Below are 22,139 nucleotides of genomic sequence, written 5' to 3' on the forward strand. Positions count from 1 at the left end.
GAGGCAATAGAAAAAAAAGTCATGGTATTTTTACTAATATGCATAAATTTAACTGCTAAAAACGTTTACTTTCTACGCAAATATTAATTCTAGATGTTTTAGGGTGGTCTTTGATAGGCTAATTGGATTTTCTCTGAAAGTCAAAGCTTTTCAATAACTTCAGAGGTCTTTATGCCAACAAATTAGGTGGGAGATTGTTCCAGGCTTTTAATGTAATACCAATATTTAATATCAAATACTGCTCTCTGATCCAGAAATTGTCATTTCATGCAAATGTTAAATGATAGGGGAAAAAAAATTATGGAAAACATCACAAAAGTATGTTTCTAAATTTTAGCACCATCAAATACAAAACCTCACCTAAATCAACTATCATCCATGTTGTTTGTTTTCGCTAATGTGACATGAGTCAAAAACTGCACAACACTTCTGTACACACAGAAAGCAGAAGAGCAATTGATTAGAAACAGTAAATTGAATGGGTGAGAAAATTCAAACTTGCTCTGGAGTAGACAGGACACTGTTAGCACTAATGACTGGGTTTCACAAAATAGTGTTCATTCTTGTACTATTTTTAAATAGTCATTTACAGAACACTACATGGTAGCTTAAACTCTTGAACTCTTAAAATAAATAGGCCTGTATTGCTCTTTCCCATAGCCAGCCAAGACTTCATGAAGAGATTAACACAGCTATCAGAAAATAGATCCATAATCTATTTCATTCAAACTATTATTTATTTTGACAGACATCTTATCTCCAGCAGGTAAGTTTACTCTGGCACTCTGAACACCAAGTCTGTCTCATCTTACCATACCTTCTCTGAATTCATGCACATATGAGGAATTATTATGCAAAGATAGTATCTTGCATAATAATGTATTTTCTTTGTTTCCCTTCCTTCCCCACATAACTGGCCTGCTCTCTCTTAACCAATGAGGTGTTTTTGTCTTGTTGTTGGTTTTTTTTTTTTTTCGCTGTTTGCTTTTCCCTAAAGTAGCTATTGAAGGGAAATATACGATTAATTTTCCTATTCCTGTGCTGAAGGAAGCAACAATTAAGCATGCTTCACTTCAGAGCAGTGAAGTTTACGGAGACTGTTGTACTTTCACTGTGAGAGTCAGTTTCAGTCTAAGACAAACTGATTCCTGATTTGGAGTGAAAACTAGAAAGATACTGAACTTTGCTGGGAAATATACTCACCAGCACCTCAGCATGTCAGGCTCAATGTATGTAGACCTGTCATTTCATAAGTTCTGTTTGTTTAACAAAACAACTGCCAGTTCTACAGTATTTTACTAGTTGCTTCAAGTTTTTAAAGCTAAGAGGCAGCAACTGATGGTCTACTTGGCTTTTCCCAGTTCTTCAAAGAAACACTAAATCTTCAAATGCTGTAACACATGACAAGGTTCCAGGAGGTTTAGCACTTGCTTAGAGGGAACAAGTTAAAAGTTGTGCATGAAGAGCGTGAGTTTGGCAATGCTGGGAACAACGAACTTCCTTGTTTCAATTACTGAATGTTCCTCCTCACGATTTACCAATACCAACTCTAAGTTTTCCGCATTCTTCACTACACTGCTAACCAGAGAATGGCTGAAGCATTCACAGCCTGCCTGTGACTCCAGGCAGGACACTTGGCAAAGGTGAAGGAAACAACTAACCCAGCTCTGCTGGGCAGGATTTTATGAACGTCATCTTCCTCAGAAAAATTCCGAAGTTGGCAGAAGCAGATGCAGTATTTTATGATGAAAGACAAGACTAAAAACATCACTTGAAGCTATAGGGTTAATATTCAGTGCAGTTCCAAGGGTGAGGTTAGAAGTCTGACCTTCTTTAACAGATCTTAATAGTCTTATCTTAGAATATTGCTATTACTTGGATTCCACGTTTCAAGTCTGCAATCAGTGTAATACTTAAGCAAGAGGAGGTTAAAAGCTGCATTTGGAATTTCCAGGACCCTTAATATTTTTAGTACTTTGAATTAATATTTAAGGCACGTCCATAGCTTCAAAGCCAATTTGCCAAGTTCTTTATCATGGCATTCTGGGACCATACAATAAACTCCTGATTCAGGGAAGCAGAAATCTAACACCACAGATCTCAAAATCAAATGCAACAGAACTAGAATTCTGGAAAAGATTTGATGCAAACCAATGGGACAACCATTACAATCCTCCTGGAATATATCTTCCCTCACAACAGGGCTGAGAAAAGCAAGAGAGAAGAGGATCTATACCTACACGAAGTCCAAGTGAGAGGCATATATAACCAAATATGATGTTGATAACACCAGTGACAAGCAAAAAGTTACAGTGACAATTTTTGTCCCAACACAAATTTATACAGTAATCCTTGACAATGCACAGACTATTTCAATAAAGAGTCATTCTGCAAAACAAACAGCCTGGGATGACTCCCCTCAATCTCTGGGGTTTCATGTTTTTTTGGGGTGGTTTTTCCGGTGTTTTTTTTTTGTTGTTTGTTTGTTTTTTTTGTGTGTGTTTTTTTTTTTTCCCAGATGACTTGAAAAGCATTCATTGACCTAAAATGTTAGTTTAACTTTTGAAACACCTTCAGGACCAAATCTAAAGTGAAATTTAACTCCTTACAGAAGAAACATAATTTAACTTTAAGGTTTTGTAAAAGAAAAGGAAGCTAATGGTTTTTGCCAATGATTATGTCATTAACCTCTTTGCCAAAAATAGAATTTAACTCCAATAATCCAGTCATTTTAGTATTACTTCCTCTTTTAATAAAGGCTACCATCCTTCATTACAAGCTTCACCGAAACCAGAAGCAGCTCTTGCTTAGTTTTAAATCACTGTATGAAAGACTATCACCTCCTGGGTGCACATTTGTTCACAGTCAGAGCACCCCACCTTCCTAGAGTATCACTGTAATCAAAATTACTGGTAATTCAGGTTTTGACTCACAATTGAAGGATGGACTGCCAATATTTTACCTTGGATTTAACGACAATAATCCTTCCTTGCAAGTCAAAATAACTGGGCACAGACCCTTCTAAAAATTCCACTTATTCCTTGAATCCAGTTAGAATACACAATGTTAACTAAGAAAATTATCATCAAATATAGACTATAAGCTAAGCTGTAACATATGTTCATTAAAAAGAGTCCCTTCCCTTCTTGATAGCATAATTTTTTTGACATTTATTATGAATAATTGGACAAGCAGCTTTAAATTTGAGCAACGACACAAATCCAAGATCCTGGAGAGATGCCAGTGTAGACAATGATATTCTGACCAAATTTGTTTGCTTTGCTGCTTTAAACAGCGACATGGTGACCATTTTCTGTCCCTATCTGTCGGGCAACAACAACATTGAATGGGAATGAAACTCCGGGATAAGTCTGCAAATTCTGCACATCCAGGTAGCTCAGCACTTAAAGTAACCATGCCCCAGTACATTCCTCACTTTTGCTCTACCTTTTAATTCCTAGAACAAGAACCAGAAACCAGAAGGACACATCCAAACATTTGAGCAGAAACCCTCAGCATTAGGGTATGGAAAAGCAAGCTACTTTGGACATTGGCCTGTTGATTCATCAGTTCCTTGTTTAAACAACAGTTAGAGTCAGACTCTGTTGTGGGGCAACCTGTGACAGCATCACAACCTGTGAAAATACACATATGGATACCAACAGTGACCGAAAACAAAAGCATAAAGCTGCCAAGAAACATCACTGTAAGCTTTCAAACCTTTAAGTTTCTGCCAAATGAGATTTATGAAATGATTTTTTTTTTTCTCAACATAGTTACTATTTAACATTCTATTATATTCTGTTTCTCGGGTTTCCCTGTCGGATCACTGGCATCCTGTAATTATAAAATACTTCACTTGAAATCAGACTGCAGAACGTTAGATTGGCCGAGAAATACTGATAAACACTTTTAACAAAGTAACAAATTTACAGTGTTTTAAGCAAGTCTGCAATTCCACTAACAAGAGAGATGGATGTCCACCTTATGAATAGTACCAATAAAGTATTCACCATTGTTGCTTACTTCCAGAAGTCAGGTGGGAAGGGCCAATAAGAGAGAATTAACCCATCCAAAGGGAAAACATTTACATACTTGTGCAAAAAAACCACAAGAAATCTAAAAGCCAAATAAGGTGATACAGTATTTAGACTTCAAAAAAGCCCAGCACTAGCTTTAGATAAAATAACTCTATATTCTTCACACTGAAAACTCAGTGCATTCCCAAACATATTCCATGTGAAATTCTGATAGCATCTGAAGATGTAATTTCTGAAGTCTGCGTTGCCAGTGTTTCCTGTTTTCAATAATGAAAGTTATATTGGCATTTTAGAAAAGAACCCCTAACAGATAAAGCAATTGTGTCCAATTCATCACAGGCTACCATGGTAGACAGATGTCTGTACATTTCTATAGGCATCTATATTTCTATCTGTATGTGCAACAGTCCAGAACTCAAAGTTATGCATACGTGCCACTACCTTAAATACACGTACACTGAACTCGATATATCTGTGAACTTTACATGGCCATAGAGGCAATCCAGAATAAACCTTTACTGTAGGATATGCTCTCTGGAACACCAGCTCCTTACTTGCCAACAGCCTTATGAGAATAACAACAGAGCTGCTGGAAGTGCAGAGGTGGCAATCCATTCAGCTTATGAACAACTGATTCCTTTTGTATTACATCATTCAACTACCCATTAAGGAGCTGGACTGACAGGATCCAGAATATGCATAGCCCAGCCCTCCCTGGTAAACGAGAGCATTCGAAAAGATTAAGACTCAAAGAAATTGGTGATTCATCAGGGTGTCAAAACAGCGCTTCCCCAATTCCCGGCAATGTTCTAGGCCAAGCAGCTAGCCACATATTAGTAACCTCTGTCAGACTTCCAATTTTGGAGTTAATTGTTGTTCCTGAAACACATACCCAGACACAAAATACCTGCAGCAGCACACATCACAGAATGAACACTGCCACGGCTATCCTAATCACACATTTATGCTGTATTACAGTCACACCTAATTTGAGCACTCCAAAGTACCTTTGTTGTCTGCAGGTATTGCTCTGTGGCACCTGCTTCTGAATGGGGGGGCACCCTCCTTTAGAAAGGGTATGGAACAGCTACACACACAGATGTGAAAGATCAATGATTTCATAAATCTTTGGCTCCATCACATCACCAAAATTAAAGTACCACCAGCTAGGAACCAATTAACAGAAATTGTTTCTATCTTGTAATACTTTTATGGAACTTGAATAGATGAATGGGTGGAACAGAAATCAACTGCTGGTCTCCTGTTTCTAACAAGTTCCTCAGACTTGTTGATTGTAGACACATTTTTATCATTAGACAGTCAAAGTCATTATATGCTTAAAGAGAAAAGAAACAGGTTGTTAGAATAGCAATGGGTCTTCTTCAATTATCCAGTATGTACAGTACAAAAACTTTTTTTGACCAGGTGAACTATCACTCAGTTTTATATTCTGTGAAGTTGCTTTAGAATGCTATTTTTGTGTTTGACTGTTATGATACACTAGCATGTCTTGAGCTTAGCACAGAGGAGTTAATGCACAGGAAAAGAAAACAGAGCTTTCCCAAAGCGTTAGCTTGAAAATGCAAATACAATTAGAATCGGTGCCTTTGGCAAAGCACATTATCAGTTCAGGGGAAGAGGTTGTGTGTATGTATCTTCTCTTTTTTGAGGGATTACAAACTTTGAAATAGTGCTAGTTTTATGTCACTTTCCCCTCCCTAATTCAATAAGTGGCTTCTGTGATGAAATCCACCCATTTAGATCTTGTATATGGACTAAAATCAGAGTATTAATTTCAGCACATGCACGCCTTGCTTTCAGAACAACATTGCTCAAACATCTTTCCAGGGCCTTTACTACAAGAGTAGCTTTTATTCTCATCTTCTACACAGCTTTCCACACATCATTGCCTATTTCAAAACTGCAGGGAGAGGGTTAATTTTCTTCCTTACAACGTCCTGTTTTGTAACATCCTGTCCTTCCTACTCATACCTGTGTGCCCATTCTGAATGCAAATGCACAGGACTTCCAATACTCCTGTTAGCTGAGTATCCCTGATTACATGCAGGAAAAAAAAATGCAGCCTGAGATTATTTTCTACAGTTATGTCTAAGACTTAGACAAACCTGTTGTCCAAAAATGTCGTTTACTAGTAAAAGCTTAGAGGAACAGAGAACTTTGTAAACCACACTTATTACGTCTTAAGGCATGTAACAGTTTCTCACATGTGTGCATACATGCACACACACGCAAATCACACTCCCAAAGCTTAATATTCTCTGGACTCCAGAGTACATTTCTTTGCTTGCTTTATCTCTTTCTGCCAGCAATAGCCCTCCTGACACTGCATTTGTGAGCTAGCTCCACAGCCACCTTCACACCTCCAAGGCAAGAGTGCTCTTCTTCGAGATCGATAAGGCTGTGGCCTTTGCAAAACCTGCTCCTTCCAACACAGGCACAAGAAAAGTCAAGTGCTTTACGTTCCTATTTGTGTGCCTTACCTGTTAATTTAAGAGAATGTGAATGCCTGATGAATATATATAGACACCATGGAATTAAACATTAATAGCGCTGAAGGTCCTAAAAGCCACCTCGTTTTAAAAAAAAATCAAACTGATGGAATACATCTACACCTAATTACTTTGTTTTTTATAACTCCTTTTTTGCTACCTTTAAGCTGTCACTTTAGATTTGTCATGCACTGTGGTCACAAACATGCCTTTTCCGTGTCTAGCATGTGCATTTTGTGAGGTAATGTAATAAATATTTAACAAAGAGTTTATATTACCATGCCAATTAAGCTCTCAACTGATTTAAAGCCCAAGCCGCTGCAAGATATGAGACTTAATAATGGACACAACAACAGATCAGTACAGAACACATAGACTAGACAAACCTGACTCTATTGACTTTGCATTTCAGTAAATAAACCAAGGATTTAACTTCACTCTAATCGAAATAAAACATCATCATCAGAAACTGCCTACATGGTTTCTGTATGTCTCAAAGAAACAAAAACCCCCAAACAAAGTCCCCAAGCCCCCGTAACTGCCTCCAGTTCCAGATCTTCTGTTTTGCTCTGCAAAGAAACAGATTTAAGATACAGCCCTATATCTAAGCAATATATATATATATAATGAATACATATCAGTCATTTGTATTTTCTATGTGTATATTGGCACCACAGCCAGCCATAAAAAGCAACCAAGGCAGCACATACTTGTGCTGACACCTTTAGTCCCTCAGTGTTTGTGTATAAACGGGAAAAAAAAAAAGTGGAAAAAATTACAAGGTGAACAATCTAAGCAACAATCTATTCAACCTAACCCAGAACATTGTGTGTGCTTAAGGACCCGATTACATACAATTGTTTATTACGGAACATCCAAGAGATCAAATATTTTCAATTTTCTGCTTGTAAATTCAATGTTTGTAATTCATTTAAGCAAAAGTTTTACCTCCATTTGAATAAAGATTATTTTCCCCCAAAATGTAAGACCAATTAAATGTAGAAGTAATTGTGGCTTCCATAAAAAGAGCATATCCACATGAATGACAACACATCTAGAAGAATAAAATTTTCTGTAGACATTATACATAAAATATATACTGCTTTTTATATGTGTATTATCAGGCCTCAGCCTAGTTTTCACCTGCCTCTCACTTCCCACGAAAAAAAAAAAAAAAAAATTAAAAAATATAAGAATATCAATGTTGTTCTAATAGCTAGAGTGATTAAGCTGATTAGCTTCATATCTTGAGAACCGACTTGAAGAAATGCTTACAAATCAGCAGGGAGAAGTGAAAGTTCAACTGATAAAAAGTTACCAGACCAGAATCAAAACCCAAGAGTTGTGAAATACCAGCAAGATGAAAAAAAAAATACAATATGCTTCGACCTTTGAGAATTTATCCCATCTGTAAAAACCAGATAAGTCTGACACGAAACTTCAACCACAAGACAGACCTTACAATAGCAATCCTTGAGGCAGTACTTAAGAAAGATTCCTTCTCCAATTTTACTAAGGATTCAGGGGCCAACAAAACTAGGCCAGAGACAAGATGCAGAATCGGAAGCCAGAATTCCCATGGTTTTACCCCAACAGTGACTCAAGTTTAAACAGTGGTTTTGAAACCAGCACTCTCTGTGTGGCCACAGGCAAGTCTTAACCACTTTGCTTCAATTCGCTTACCTGCAGAATAAAAATAATTATACTTATCTGCCACACAGGAATCTCATACAACAAACACTGTTTGGCAAGCGCACATCTGTTTAAACTGTGGACAAAGCTACGTAGTAATTTTGAGCACCTGGACAAACTGAAACCGAGAGTGAAAACAACTTCGCTGAAGCAGCTACCGAAGGCCCAACAACAACTGAATCCTGGGGGCAGCGCAGCGCCCGTTCGCTCCCGCAGGTTCCGCTGCGCAGCCCGGGCGCACCCCCGGCCCGCCGGCAATTCACCTGCTCAGGGCACGGCTCGCGTGGAAAGCCAGCGACGTGCCCGGAGCGATGGGCCAGGGGTTGGCACCGCCTGCCGCCCCGGAGGGTCCCGGCCGCCCATCCGCCCCGGCCGGGCGGCCGGGAAGGCTCCAGGCGGGTCCCCCCGGCTCTCGCCCCCTTCCCGCTCGCCCCGCGGCACACGCGGCTCTCCCCCGCAAGGCCCCGTCGGCGCGGGGGCAAAGCTCACCCGCTGTGCCCGGGGCGGCGAGGCCGCAGTGCGGGAGCGGCCCCGGCGGCTCGCCCGCCCTGCCCCCGCCACCACCGCGGCCCCGAGCCGGGATCCTCCTCCTCCCTCCCGTCTCTCCCCCGGGAACCGCCTCGGGTGGGAAGATGGCGGCTCCGGCCGCCTCCCCGGTGCGAGGGGGCGACGGAGCGGGGGGTGTCGCTCCCCCTTCGGCCCCGCCATCCCCCCCCGCACCGGGAGCCGCGGGTGCGGAACGGCCCCGGCGGGCGCCGCCGCCCGAAGGGCGCGGGCCGGGCGGCCCCTCGCACTCACCTGTCACCAACAGCCGCCGCCGCCGCCCACGGGCCGGGGCTCGGCACGGGGGACACGGGCGGGTACGGGGGGGGGGGGGAGGGGGGCCGCTCCGCCGGCGCGGGGCCTTTCACTCCTGTCGGGTTCCCGCGGGCGCCGGGGCCTCTCGCCGCGCCGCCGCCGCCGCCGGGGCCTCGCCGCCGGATGCCGTGAGGAGGAGAGCGGAGCGCGAGGCGGGGCCGAGGGGGCGCGGGCGGCGGCAGCGCCGGGGGCGGGCGGGGCGGGGGGGGGGCGCGGGGGGGCGGCGGCGGCTCCGGGCCCGAAACGTCTCCGAGCCGAGACTCAACCACCCGCTCGCATGAGAGACCCGCTTCCGGCTCCCGGCGGAAGTCCCGCCCCCGCCGGCGGAAGGGATTGGCCGGCGCCGCTCGGCCGGGCGCCGCCGCGCGCGGATTGGCGGAGCGCGGAGGGGGGGGAGGGGACCCCGGCGCGCGCGCGGCGTGTGACGCGCTGAGCGGCGCGTGAGGCGCCTGACGTCACCCGCCGCCAAGGGGCGCGCGGGGGCGGGGCCGGCACCGCCCGCCCTCCCGCTCGCTCCCCCGGAGGCGTTTTGTCCCTTCCCACGCGCCGTAGCCCCGCCGGGAAGTGGCGGGAAAAGAGACGGGAAAGGGAAGAGAAGGAGGAAGGAAAGGGAAGGCGGAGGGACGGGAAGGAAGGGCGGGTCACGGCTCATGGCGCGGAAGCGGTGCCTCCTGTCGCGCTGTCTCCGCGTGTGTCGGCGGGCAGTGTCCAGCGGGCGCCGGGCGGCGTTTCAGGCCAGAGGGACGGAGCGCGCCGGGGCAGTGCCCGAGGCCGGCGGGGCCTCACCGGGGGCTGCGGCTGTGGGAGCACGTCCGGGTCTGTCTGCCGGTCTGTCTGCCGGTCTGTCTGCCGGTCTGTCTGCCCTGTTGACACCGGGCGCGTTGTCGCCTTCTGGAACGCTGCCATGGCAGCAGCGGGAGGGACCAGGTGCCTGTCCGAAATTACCTTACCGCGGAGTCCCAGCTCCTGGTCTAGCAGCTCCTGTGGAGCAAGACTTAGCAGTTGTGGCTCAAAGGGAAGTGATAAATTTAAATAGAATTTTAGGAGAAAAGTAAGAGCCTTATGTTTCATGTGACCTGGAGAGTCTTGTGTCATAGAATCACAGAATGATTTGGCTTGGAAGACACCCCAAAGATCATCGAGTTCCAGCCCCTCTTCTGATGGGCAGGGACACCTTCCACTAGTCCAGGTTGCTCCAAGCCCCATTCAGCCTGACCTTCAACGCTTCCAGAAACAGAGCATCCACAGCTTCTCTAGGAAATACATTCTAGTGCCTCACCAGCCTCCCACTGTTCATTGCACGGAGGGAGAGGAGGCAGAGGAAGCAAAGGGCTGAGGAACAATCCTGGGAAGACAAAGGCTGCAGCAGGAAGGCAGGATTGTTTTGTTAAGCAGGATCCACACAGTGCTTCCCTCCAACAGCAAGTTCCAGTCCCCACAGAATGGCTCCTCTCTGCCACTGCCAGGGCTTGACAAGCAAAGAAACTGCTGGGAAGTACAAATGCATTTTGTTTTAAGGTGCTTGCTTCCTCCTAGGCTGGAGAATGTCAGGCTGGACTGAACAACATGCTTGGGAAGAAAAGGGAATGCAGACAGGCAGGCACAGGACATTCTGGTTGGAACATGAGGGACTTTTGGCAGAGGTGAAGTCTCTGTAGGACTCTCCCAACTTCTCAGCCTCAAGCTCTCTCGCTCTTCCAAAGATGGGGAATAGAGTAAATCTTCATTTATATAAAACTGCAGTGAGCCCCACAAGATTCAAGAGTTCTTTTGTTTGACTAAGGAACAAACAAGTCTTGTCAAACAGTTCTAGTTATTTAGTACAGATCATCATCTATTTTTAACTACAGTTATTTAGGCAAAAGGAAAACCTGTGGTTTCCTCTTGGAACTTCAGGAAGAAAAAAAAAGGTCTAGAAAGGATCATCTTCCAGAGCTGCTCCCAGTCCTCAGTTTGTCTACAAGCTACAAATAACTGCAGAACTACATCACATTACAGCCAGTTGTCAATAGTTATCTGTACCATGCATTGCTGCCTGTCTGCATCTCGGAAATTAATCCAGATAGGATAATCCAGTTTTTAATCCTTACTGATAAGATTCACATGCCTGCCTTCCAGGTATCTGCTAGAAATTCCCATAGAGACACTACAGTAATTAGAAGACCTATTTTAAGGACAAGCACCCTTTTGGAATGGTTTTTTTTTGTGGTAGTTTTAATGTTCTTGATGTTACTGTATTGTTAAAAATCCCTTGCTAGTAGGGGCACTAAAGAACAACCCAATGCAAGGAGTGAACTCAGACCCTACTGGACACAGAGCTTTGCTGTTGATTGAGGGAAGTGCATCTCAGTGCTCACTCTTGGGCAAACAAGGGGATGTTTTCCATAGTAAGTTGTTTCACTTTTGTAGAATTGTCATGAGGAAAAAGCCCTGAGCAGATAGGCTAGAGCTTGATCAGGAAAAGGAATAAACCAGCTTTGAGAGTGGGTGTTCAGAGGGACAGACCCTCAGACAGTACCTCAGGCAGTGCAGGGAGTGTCACTGATCCATCAGGTGGTCACCACATAGCCACTGTATAAACAATTGATTGCTTAAAAGTCTACCTCATTTTTTTAAATTTGTTTTATGAAGGAGTTTGATATAATTTTGCTCTTTAATGCCAGACCATTTTTCAGCAGACTGCAGTACTTATCAAGAAAAGAAAAAAAAAAAAAAAAAAAAAAAAGGTCTGATTTTAAAGTCTCAAACATTATATCCTTGTTCTTGAGGAGCCTCAAAATTCCTTACCCCTTTAGGCATGCAGTCTGCCCAAGCTGTATTCCCATGCATTGGTGAAGCACTTTTTCTGGGAAGTAATATGAATTTTCTACCTGCCTGGCCCCCTTCTGATTCTCACTGTGGGGGATGTAGAACTTAATCTCTAAAAATGCTTCAGTTTTTTAATGGTACCCTGGTAGCTGAGAAATGTGTGCCCAGATAGGAGTGAAATATTACAGACTGACCATGGATGCTATGTGTGGTAGTAGAAACTACTCCTGTTTCTTCTACCTCTCATACTTAGCAGTCAGGAGAGAGCGTGCACCTCTGAAGGAGCAATGTCCAGTAATTGGACCCTTAGTCCACAAAAATCAAGCAAGATTAGACTAACTAATTGTTTTTTCCTTGATCTGTGGTCAATCAGATATAAAAAGAACTATGTAAGTTACTTCTCAGTATATTAGATATATTCTTAAAATTAAATTTTGGTCTGGAGAAGAGGAGTCTTGAGAGCCTCGTTGCTGTCTAAAACTCCCTGACAGGAGGCTGTAGCCAGGTCAGGGTCAGTCTCTTCTGTCAAAATTCAAGTGAAAGGATGAGAGGGAACTTAGTTGTGCCAGGGGAAGTTCAGATTAGATATTAGGAAAAAAAATGTTCACTGGAAGAGTGGCCAGGCACTGGAATGAGCTGCCCAGAGACGCAGTGGAGTCTTTGGAAGTGTTCAAGAGGTGCTTGGATGTGGCATTTGGGGATATGGTTTAGGGACAGTTTTGGAAGTGCTGAGTTGAGGGCTGGACTAGATGATCTTAAAGGTCTCTTCTAACCTTGATGAATCTTTCATTCTGTGATTCTGTAAGTTTTTAAATTAGGATTCATAGTTACGGGGTTAAAAAAGAGATCTTTGGTATGCTTAAGAAGATAACTCTGTTCAAAGAGGAACTGCAAATAATGCAGTGTTCCTGGAAGCTAAACCTAGAACTGAGCAGTCAGAAAATCAAACCCTCAAAAGTATAACATGTCCTTCATCACAAGAGCATAGAGGATTAATTGAAGTTTGTGAAGCACTTGGGTGGTATGATAAAAACTTCCACTAACACAGAACTAGATTTCTGCTTTGTAAGGAAGTTCCTGGTCTGGACTGCCTCTTTTTTTATTGTTTGTTTGTTTGTGAGTTTTATGTTTATTTATTTTTATTCCTTTGAAACACACTCATAAAATATTTTACCCTTCAGATCTGTCTAAGCTATCATGAGACAATTCCTTAATTAGATCCAGTGCCAAAAAGCAGCTGGACTGCAGTGGAGTCCTGATGCCCAGACAGCAGCACTGGGTGCCCACACGTGGTTGACAACACGAACACGTGCACTTTGTGTCTTTATTGGATTTTAGATATCAAGCCTTCTAAAGTGCTGCTGTAGAACCAGTTCAAACAACCCCACTCTCAGCAGATTTTCCCTCTGTCCTTATCCCTGCAGCAGGTGAGTCTGATTTCTTTAAGACACAGAAACCATTTTAAAATAAGGCTGTAGTGTGGGTGCGAGCCGTTGTTAAACCTGAGATTTCATTAACACCCTGTAAAATAATCCTAAGTTGTAGACTTACATAAATACTAAAACTGTTAACAGCAGCTGATTGCAAACATTCAGGAGGTGCTCTAAGAGTAATAATTACTGATAATTGAGCATAATCACAAATCTGAAAATTGCCATTCTGTTTCATGGACTTTGCACTATCATAAAACTGGCACAGGCCTTACACACACACAGAATCACACAGAATTACAAGGTTGAAAGAGACCTTCAAGATCATTGAGTCCAACCCCTTCCCTGACACTTCAGCTAACCCATGGGACTGAGTGCCACTCTGTCTCTAGATAGCAGGTCTGTAGCAGAGTCAGTACTTGACACCAGATCTTGCATATTCTGGGTTAGGGCAATATTCTGTCTTTGATAGTTATTGTTAATCTGTGACATTTGTGTCTTTAGCTTGGGCCCATTTTTAAAAGCTAATTAAACCTTATGAAAAATTGTATAATTTGTACATTTTCTGGCTGAGTAAAAAAATTTTTAAGGGGTCTGGAATCTAATATTTTCTTAGCAGTAGTGATATTAGCAATCTTCTGCCTTTGTACCTATTTTCATCATTCTATCACTACTGTTTCTGAACACTTCACAACAGTCTTTAGATATCATTATAGCTCCTGTGTGAATATGAGTGTATTTATCCCCTATCAACAGCTGGCAAGCTAAGGCATGAAGATGTTTGAACTCTGTGTTGTAACAGGTCCCATACAAAAGTTGTATATGCTCTGAAAAATGATCATAATTTTGGATCTCTGTCCTCTTAAGCACTTTACTAAGATTCTGTGGGATCATATACACATAAATTTTTATTATCCAAACTTCCAATTTCAAACATGAGCATCTTTAATTGTATTTCCTGCTCATGTTCTCAAAGATTTTAAGATTTTCTATTTCTATATCTTGTCCTGTGTGTGTGTTTGGATGCAATTTTAATTCTCTCATTCTCAATTATGTTGGACATCTGTGAGGAAAATTATATTAAATTGTCATGCCCCTAATGAATGAATTGCAAAGCTATGAATATCAAATATTTCTAGTTATAGAAGAAATATATTGGATAAGGCATTATAGTGAGCTGGGATAAGGTAGTAACTTAAATACTCAAGACTTGAAAAATAAGCATGTACCCTCTATAGAAAGATATTTGTGGCATCTTGGTTTCAAATTTTTCAGGAAAAATGTTCTCCTTGCTTGAAATTGACAATTTGTTTGGCCATTAGTTAATTTGGCATCAGATTGACTGTTTAATATGACCCTCCCATCATAGCAGAATATTATGTGCAAGAAGACCAAATAGATTTCAAGAAGTGTCTCTTTTTTGAAGTTAATATTTGGGCCAAGTGAAATATTAATTACAAATAATTGTTTCTAAAGCAAAACTTTTCCCTAAATCTATTATAATCATATCACTAAATATAATGTCATTAACATAGAACACAATATAAATCACAGAACTCTCCTGAATTTTTTATTTACTTGGAGAAATGTGGTTTTCCACTTTAACTCTGCATCAAATATCTCTCTGTGACACAGAAATGCTCTCCAAATTTCTTGTGCAGCCTGTATGGTCCAAGTGATATTGCTTCAACTGGGAAGCCTCAGGTTCTCCTTCCTGTTTCAGTATAAAATATATTCAACAGTGGGATGCTGAGGGCATAAATTTATCCTGACACCACAAAAGAAAACTGCTGCAGGCTGCTATTTCATCTGTGTATTGGATACAAGACAGGTTATACAGAGGGAAGTGGCTAAAGTGTCAGATTTACAATACTTGATGGAGGCTGGTAAATAGATGAAATTCCGGCCCAGTTTAGTATTTCAAATTCCATAAAACAGTGACTATTATTTGTTTAAAAAATAGTTTGAACTACTGTGGTCTAGTTGTAGGGTCTGAGAGATGCTTTTATGTCAAAATTCTGGATGGTCCTTTTTGCCAGGACTTCCTAAGGGCATAGTTGCAGAATGTAACACTTGTTGCATTTTAGGGTCACTGTGACTCAGGATAGAAAGAAGTCTATCCAAAAACCCTTGCAGTGCTAGTGACTCCCAGGTGCTCTCTAGTCCTTTGAGACCACCAGCAGCTGCTGTAGCTGGGAAAGGGCTTCCCAGGCCATGCCACAAACAGTGGAGTTGCAAATTGTCTCTGGTAGCAGTGCAGCACTTCTTGAGATGTACTGAAACTGCTCAGTGCAAGCAAGGAGACCATGGATCCTTCTGCCAAGTACTGGGTGTACAGTCCCTGACACTTCATTTCTGTGTCCCCCCCAAGATGATTGTTCCTGGCCTTGGTTGTTTTTTTTAACACAGCTTTGAGAACTGAGCTAACCTACTGCTTATAATGAAACATGCCAAACAAAAGGAATCTTTTGAGAGTTTTACACTTTATGGCTGGATTAGGAGGTTACATCTTTCTTAGCGATGCAAAAAGTACTTTTGCTAGAAGGTGTGATTAGGGAAGATAGCAGCGAAGGTGGCAGGAAAGCTCTGGTTGTTGTATTCATCAGTAAGGACTGAAGGACTTCTTGGTTTGTTTCTTTTCACATATCCTTTTGAATTATGGGCTTACTGCTTCTGAAGCTGCAAGGCTCAAGGTGATTATTAGATAAGTCAAAAAAGGATGTCATTCTTCCCATGCTGCAATGCTTAAAGGATAACTCTCTTGTAGATCTCCTCTACTCTGCTATATAAATGAAAAAACTAACAGCTTGTGCATTACAAATAAGAATCACATGAAAATAGGGTCTGTTGTCACTGAGAATTGATGACATCTAGTCCTGAGAATCTCAGATAATTCTTGAATACTTTAAAATAATTAAATAATTTTATGGTGAATTTTACCTATACTTGCACATATATTTCAAGATAGACTTTTTTGGGTGCATTTCAGAGATGCCCACTAGCCTGTGTCTGCTCTCTGATAAACTGACACCAAGTTCCCTGTAATTCTAAGGAAATGAGCAAAAAAGGGACAGAGAAGAGCTGGTTGTCTCTGAGCTACTTTAAGAAGACCCCTACCCTTGTCATCTGTGGCAGAGGGACAGAGTGGCCTCTAGTCTTGCACTTGGTAAGCTGGGCTTGTAAATATTTGGGAATTGCTGTACATCATAGCTACTGGGGGTTTATCTGTGTTAAAGAAATTCTGCTGTCCTCTCTCCTGTTATTTTATGCCCATAATTTACAGATACACTGTAACACATACCCATCCTCATCAGGTTTTTTGATCTATCTCTTGTGCTCTGCAAAAGCAGGTAAGCCCTCAGGGAATAAAGCAAGATTTCAAAAAGAAAAGACCATCAGGTGCTGATATTCTGTAAAGTCATGTCTGATTCTTTGCACCTCTTCCCCTCAGTCAAAGAAGACAACTAGTCTTTAGAGGCCTGTAAAAAAATTACTCCATGCTGCTGAATCCTGGAAATTGTCAAGATGATCTATTCAATACAGCCCTATGAATACTCTTCCCTCTAGCAGAGCCCTTTTCCATGACATGAGGATTCATTTCTGGTTTGCAGCCAGCAGAAGGATTCCAGTAAGAGGGACAGTTTTCACACCTGTTATTTTCTAATGCTCAGAAAGATGATGCAATTTGATCCTGTTTGAGAAGACACAATGCTTTCGTCTCATTTCATGCTTCAAGTAGTGGTCTTGGCATCTCAAACATGTTCCACACCAGAGGCCTTGATCCTCAGGATGTTTTTCAGGGGAAGCATTTTCCTGTATAAACTACTGTTGCTCTCATGAAAATTTCTGATTGATCTGCTTTCTCATCTACTGCAGAGCTTCTGTGAAGGCTGCTGATCTCTTTGACACAAAGAGAGCTCCTGCTGAAGCAACTATCTCTGAGGAGGCAGGGGTTTAGAGTTTATTCCTCCTCTCTTCCCAGTGCTTCCTTGACTCACCTGCGATGCTGACATCAACACCAACTCTCTCCTCTTCCAATGATGGTAACACTTAATTGCAGGCAGCTTGTTTGCATGAAAACTTGCTATCTTTCTTCCAGTGAAGTTTTCCCCTTCTTAGGATGTTGTGTGTTTTTTCCATCATATTGATGTGTCTTATCTTCAGTCCATGCCTTACTTCTCCCTGCTAAGTCTGTACACATGGCTCCAAGCAGGCAGAGAGAATGTTTGCTGTTTGGTTAGTACTTCTAGCTCCTGCCCAATTAATGGAATCACCCAGAAGGAGAAATGCAGGTTTTTAAAGTCATCCACAGGCTGGGCAAGGTCAGGCACTTGGTGGCCATGGATTAAGTCTGGAGCTGAAGCTCCAGAGTACCCAGGCTGCCCCAACAGTGGTTGCTGCCCATGAAACAAGGACGAGATGAAAGCACAGCCGAGTGTACCAGACTGAGAGCTGTGGCCACCCCTGAGTGGATAATGTGTGCTGGATGTTGGGAGTGGAATGGCCTGTAAAGGGAGTGGAGGGAGCCCACATGAATGGTGACTAGAGATGTCTCATTGTGACCTACTGACACATATGTTAGACATCAAAACTGAGCATACTTACCTAAGTATGGGGAAATCCCTGTGCACCTCAAGGTAAACATAAAAATTGTATAATTTATGCAGTTTTTTTTTTGCAGTCTCAGTTCTGACTTCCCCTTGGTTGTAAGAGAGAAAATAGAAAGCTGTTTTAAAGGGAAAAAAAAAGCAGTTTGTACTATAGGAAGTCTGAATAGCAAGCTTCAGCTGACTGATTCACTAAGCTAAGTGCAACATGGGAAGTTCAGTGTCAGGAAAATAACAGAGCTTTCTCTCCTGGTGGCAGGCAGCCATGGTTGTTGTTACTGGCATGGTCAGCTAACACAGGCTTTGGACACAAACTTAATATTCATCCTTCTGGTATTACTACAGATGGATAAAATCACCAGGAGAACTACCCTGTAGTGAAAAATACATATTCATACTGTTTTTCTCTCCTCAGTCTGGTGAGGTCAGTTCTGAGCTGGGCCTGGGAGCATGTCTGGTGGCTTCTGTGACATGTGCAGGTGGCTCAGTGTTCACTGGACAAATACATCAGGAAGTTCTCTGCATCACAGCCAGGTGCCTGGGACAGGCCAATGCCTGGTGACACAAAGATGAGCTCAGATGAGACAAATGCAGTGTGACCTACACATCCAAGAGATGTTTTCTTAACAACCACTTTCTGGCACAAAAGAAGAGTATTTCCTTCCAACCTCCTGTGTCTCTTCTGTGTTTGGAGAGAGAGGATCTCTGAGAGTACAGCTGTGGAATCTGAATAGGAGATAACAGTGCAAAAGTGTGTACTGATTTTCAATACAGAACCCTGATTTTCAATACACAATGATTTTTTTAAAGAGCATCATGCTGCCTGTGATGCCTTTTGCACTTCTAGTGCCTCTTCTGTGTGTGGCACAGCAGCAGCACTTCTTGGTGTCTGCTGTTATATGGGTTATACTTCTATACTTGCAGTCATGTGTTTCTGATTTTTATCAAATTGAGTTATAAGTGGGGGTATCCTGCAGAGATAACACAAATTATCTTTTTAAATAAATGCTAGAAGTGGTCTTGTATCTTGTATTTTTCTTGAGAAAGTGTGTCCATGGGTTCTGTGAAGTGAGTTGTATGGCAGATAGAGGTGAGCTGGAATTCATTGGGATAGGATAATGGTGGGTGATGTCCTGAAACTCACAGCAGGACTGATGGTCCCAGGAAATCCAGAGAGGGTCCTGCTGAGAAACCAGTGAGAAACCTACCTGCTGGGACATGGTCCAGCCTGGAGGCAAATCAACCAAGAGGAATGGAGGCAAAATGGATGAATGTGAGCTGCCTTGCTTCACAGATCACTAGGGAAAGAAAGCCTTTGTATGCCTCTGCTGATAATCCAGCACCGAGCTTGGGAGAGACACCTGAACCAATGGTATATAAGCAGATGGAAGTTATAAACATGAAAGAGAATCTTAAATAGGATTGAATGGAAACATCAAATTATGTAAAGTCCAGTCTTTCTACTGAGAAATACAAATTGCAATGAGAAACAGGAAGGGGGAAAAAAGAAATGAAGCATGTGTGGTTTGGTTAGTTGTTTGGGTGTTTTTTAAATTGAAAAAAAATGCTTTAATTAAAAAGCATATAATTGTAAAAAAGAAACAGAGTACAATAAAAAATATTTTGCTTCTCTTGACTTTGTCACTCTTACCTCTTCTGTTCATCAATTTTCTCTTTTGTTTTAAACTCCTGGCATCTTGTTTTAGAATTAAATTTTGAGTTCTTCAGGGCAGCAGCTATATTCAGATATGGAGCAGTAAACAGCCTGCAGCAATAAATCCTTACCCTGATTGGCACCACTGAGCAATATAAACACTATGTAAGTAATTAGAAAGTCTGAGAGGTGCTGAGTCCTGGATAAACACCATTCTTTTTCAGCAGCTTACATTATAGTGGAATTAATTCAAACAGTGCACAAAACCATGTCACTGCATTGGCTGAAGGCAGGCTGGATACTGCTTGGAGGTATGGAAAGTCATGAAGAGCTGGGTGAACCCCATGATGTCCTCTGGGAGGAATGATGCTCTGGGGAGGAGCTGATTTGGAACTTGGAGCTAAGCTTCTCATCCTTTGGGAAGGAAAAAAATTGACTGTTGTCTTCTTTTGTGACATTCAGGAAGGATGAAATGTCTCTGTATGAGAGAGATCCAAATTCCCATCACAGGCAGGAAACCTGAAGAGCTATCCTGCTGACTGCTTCAGTTGTCCACATTTATTTATTTAGAGCCATTTGAGATATCCTGTAGTAGGCCCCAACTTCCAGCTGCCACTTGGGAGGGAGAAAGGTCATGTTTAATATTTGGCAATTCTGTGTAAATATCTTGGATACCAGAGGCAAAGCTGGCACGAGACATCTGAGTTTAGCCAGCTAGTTGGTGTGCCAAGATGTCTGCTTTGGGGTGAAGTGGGCAGGTCTCTGGACTCCATGGACTGTAACAGAAGCCTGGACATCCAATCCACATGTGGGCACCTCCTAGTCTCCTAACCTGCAAGGGAATATTATTATCCTTTAAGATGTGCCCCAAGACAAGACTTTGTGTAGTGTCCTTTAAGATAGTACATTAACTGATTGATGCTAACATTGTGAAAGTTCTTTAGCCTCTTTTTAAAAATGAGAGGTCTTAGAGGGAAGCTGGAGTTGCATGAGCAGAGCTTCAGCCCTGCTCTGAGCAAGCGTGGTGGCCCCGCAGAGCCGGGCAGAGCCCGCGCCTGCGGCGCAGACCCCGAGCTGGCTCACACCGCGGGCCTGCGGTGCTGCCAGAGCGCCAGGGCTGGCCAGAGGGAGCTCAGGGGCAGCCACTGGCCTGGTATCGTGCACAGGCTTGTGCACAGGGCTGTGCAGAGAACGCATCTCAGATATTACTGAAAATGCATTACACATCTTCTTTTTTTTTTTTTTTTCCTTTCCTTTGCCTTAATTTTTTTTTCCCCTCAGAAATAATTTCGTTCTGAGTATGTGAATTTACTGCAGCAATAACTAGTGTTTGCTTACATGTTTGTACAAGAGAAGCACAAGGAGCCCCTAGTGTCTGACAAGGACGCTGTGGCAAAACAAATTAAAAATACAGACAGAAAGCCAGAGTGAGGAGAGAGAGGTTATTACACCAGGGATGACAATGGCCCTCTGAGACAAGTCTGAGGTCTTCTGACGTTTGACTCAATACCTCAACAAAAAAAAAAAAAAAAAAAAAAAAAAAAAAATCCATGCATGATATCAAAAACTTGCATTTGACTGGTGCCTGAAAGTTGTTGGTGTTTCTAGCTATGGGCATATGGAGAAAAGAAACAGTCATTGACTACAAAGGACTACAGCATGAGGTGTAATCAGACAGGAAATGAGAAGGGTATTTAAGATCACAGGTATTTTATCTCAGTGTTGGAGCAGGACAGATGGACTGTCTCTGTTTCCCCAGATGTTCTTAAAGAGAGAAGGAATTGACTACAACTAAGAGGTTTTTTATCTGAAAGTCAGTACCAGTATGTTTTTTCACCTCATATAAACAAAGAAAAAGAAGGGTTTGTTCTGCTTCACTGGAGCAAAAAAAATAGCACAATAGAGTTTCATTCAGGCACACAAATAGCAACTGTCCTGTGACTTCTCTATTTAAATGGGTATCCATGGTGAGATGTGCCTCGCTCTCAGTAGATGGCTGCGGAGCAGTGCTGTGCTTCACACTGCAGGCAGGGAGGAAAAGGCGTCTGAAAAATTCCCCTTGCAATGAATGAATGAATGAAAAAACGCAACAAGATAGCAAGTTTCTGGTGCATCACGCTACAAAACATGATGCCTGTGCTTTCCACCGCTGCTTTACTGTCCCTTCCCACTGCTTTTTCAGGCCCATTCCAATTAAGTGTATTCTGTACTTGCAGGCACAGGCCTGACCAACAGATGGTAAGTAAATAGGTGTAAGAACTGCAGCATCACAAGGGGCTTCCCTGCCAGGCTGCATTTCTTGTTTGCTTTCCTCCTTCAGTGTTGGTAGTAGAGATTAGTAATCTGCTCTGCGACAGCCAAGCCCGGACCAGACCCCTCCAGGCTCTTGCCCAGCTCAGAGCACACAAGGATGACCTGGTGCTGTAGGAACCAGTGCAGATGTCTGCTGTGCAAGTGGTCTCTAGCAGCAAAAGGAAAAGAGCTGGGAACAAGATTGCTGGACTTCTTGAACTACTTCTTTTCTGGGGAGAATGGCAAAC

General features: G+C 42.6%; 1 protein-coding gene across 5 annotated transcripts in view; it reads right to left on the reverse strand.

The window, feature by feature from the left end:
* The window catches only part of LARP4B (La ribonucleoprotein 4B), a 56,002-nt gene extending 46,787 nt beyond the window's left edge, over window positions 1-9,215 (reverse strand). For 4 of the 5 annotated variants that reach the window (XM_053999974.1, XM_053999982.1, XM_053999956.1 and 1 more), the window contains exon 1: window positions 8,732-8,937. The gene's annotated coding sequence lies outside the window, so the exon portion shown is untranslated. Of the gene's footprint in view, window positions 1-8,731; window positions 8,938-9,040 lie in introns of those variants that run through there. The other variant, XM_053999965.1, reaches the window with a different exon arrangement.
* Window positions 9,216-22,139: the final 12,924 nt, after the last annotated feature.

The sequence above is a fragment of the Vidua macroura genome, chromosome 1 (assembly GCF_024509145.1).
Source record: "Vidua macroura isolate BioBank_ID:100142 chromosome 1, ASM2450914v1, whole genome shotgun sequence".
In the NCBI taxonomy this organism is placed as follows: Eukaryota; Metazoa; Chordata; class Aves; order Passeriformes; family Viduidae; genus Vidua; species Vidua macroura.